The sequence below is a fragment of the Anopheles coustani genome (genome assembly GCF_943734705.1).
Source record: "Anopheles coustani chromosome X unlocalized genomic scaffold, idAnoCousDA_361_x.2 X_unloc_58, whole genome shotgun sequence".
Classification (NCBI taxonomy): Eukaryota; Metazoa; Arthropoda; class Insecta; order Diptera; family Culicidae; genus Anopheles; species Anopheles coustani.
The window spans coordinates 94969-97500 of NW_026525168.1; positions in this window are offsets into that span (position 1 = coordinate 94969).

Consider the following 2532-nt stretch of genomic DNA (forward strand, 5'->3'; position numbering starts at 1 on the left):
GTAGTTCAGCGCTTCAACCAAGTGATGACTTCAGTATGGCTAGTGTGTGAAGTATAAAGTATAGTCCTCCCCTGGTCCACACTGCTTCGGCGGTCCTGGGTAAGATAGTTAGTTCTAGCTTGCCCTATGTGGAAGAGGACACCATACTTAATACTGTGGTGTAATGAACAAAGTATAGTCCTCCACTGGTCCACGCTGCTTTGCAGTCCTGGGTAAGATAGTTAGTTCTAGCTTGCCCTATGTGGAAGAGGGCATACAAGACAAAGTATAGTTCTCCCCTGGTCCACGCTGCTCCGGCGGTCCTGGGTAAGATAGTTAATTCTAGCTTGCCCTATGTGGAAGAGGACTCAATACCCTACCTGTTGAGCTTGAAACAAAGTCATCACTTGGGCATGCTCTATAGCCAACCACATGACATTAACCTAAGAGAGCATGCAGCGTATTATCCCAATGCAAAGTAAACGATAGACTCGCCCTAGTTCAGTGCTTCAACCAAGTGATGACTTCAGTATGGCTAGTGTGTGAAGTATAAAGTATAGTCCTCCCCTGGTCCACACTGCTTCGGCGGTCCTGGGTAAGATAGTTAGTTCTAGCTTGCCCTATGTGGAAGAGGACACCATACTTAATACTGTGGTGTAATGAACAAAGTATAGTCCTCCACTGGTCCACGCTGCTTTGCAGTCCTGGGTAAGATAGTTAGTTCTAGCTTGCCCTATGTGGAAGAGGGCATACAAGACAAAGTATAGTTCTCCCCTGGTCCACGCTGCTCCGGCGGTCCTGGGTAAGATAGTTAATTCTAGCTTGCCCTATGTGGAAGAGGACTCAATACCCTACCTGTTGAGCTTGAAACAAAGTCATCACTTGGGCATGCTCTATAGCCAATCACATGACATTAACCTAAGAGAGCATGCAGCGTATTATCCCAATGCAAAGTAAACGATAGACTCGCCCTAGTTCAGTGCTTCAACCAAGTGATGACTTCAATTTGGCTAGTGTGTGAAGTATAAAGTATAGTCCTCCCCTGGTCCACACTGCTTCGGCGGTCCTGGGTAAGATAGTTAATTCTAGCTTGCCCTATGTGGAAGAGGACACCATACTTAATACTGTGGTGTAATGAACAAAGTATAGTCCTCCACTGGTCCACGCTGCTCCGGCGGTCCTGGGTAAGATAGTTCATTCTAGCTTGCCCTATGTGGAAGAGGGCATACAAGACAAAGTATAGTTCTCCCCTGGTCCACGCTGCTTCGGCGGTCCTGGGTAAGATAGTTAATTCTAGCTTGCCCTATGTGGAAGAGAGCATACATGAACCAAGAACGAAGGTTATGATCGAGGAATGATTCGACAACTAACCGATGGTATGAAATGTGAAGAATTCAAGCAAGCACACAATCAAGTCATCACTTGGGCATGCTCGATAGCCAACCCTATGACATTAACCTAGTAGAGCATGCGAAAACCAATATATATGTAAACGATGCCCCTCCCTAGTTCAGCGCTTCAACCAAGTGATGACTTCAGAATGGCTAAATCAAATCGGTTCAAAACATACCATCGGTACCCTATTGAAACACACAAGTCGATATCAAACCTCATGATTGTGTAGTCCTCCACTGGTCCACACTGCTCCGGCGGTCCTGGGTAAGATAGTTCATTCTAGCTTGCCCTATGTGGAAGAGGGCACATTACTCAATACTGTGGTGTTATGAACAAAGTATAGTCCTCCACTGGTCCACGCTGCTTCGGCGGTCCTGGGTAAGATAGTTAGTTCTAGCTTGCCCTATGTGGAAGAGGGCATACAAGACAAAGTATAGTTCTCCCCTGGTCCACGCTGCTTCGGCGGTCCTGGGTAAGATAGTTAATTCTAGCTTGCCCTATGTGGAAGAGAGCATACATGAACCAAGAACGAAGGTTATGATCGAGGAATGATTCGACAACTAACCGATGGTATGAAATGTGAAGAATTCAAGCAAGCACACAATCAAGTCATCACTTGGGCATGCTCGATAGCCAACCTCATGACATTAACCTAGTAGAGCATGCGAAAACCAATATATATGTAAACGATGCCTCCCTAGTTCAGCGCTTCAACCAAGTGATGACTTCAGAATGGCTAAATCAAATCGGTTCAAACCATACCATCGGTATCCTATTGAAACACACAAGTCGATATCAAACCTCATGATTGTGTAGTCCTCCACTGGTCCACGCCGCTTCGGCCGTCCTGGGTAAAATGGAACATTCCAGCTTGCCCTATGTGGAAGAGGGCACATTACTCAATACTGTGGTGTGAAGTATAAAGTTCAGTTCTCCCCTGGTCCACGCTGCTTCGGCGGTCCTGGGTAAGATAGTTCATTCTAGCTTGCCCTATGTGGAAGAGGACACTTCATACTTCGTCTCTAAGCGGCGGCTTGACTCCTCCCTACGGGGAACGGGTTTACGCGCACAGCGGCGGCTTACGCACTATGGCAGTCATGGATGCCTTACGTTTCTATGAAAAGTGTGTTCCTCCCCTGGTCCACGCTGCTTCGGCAG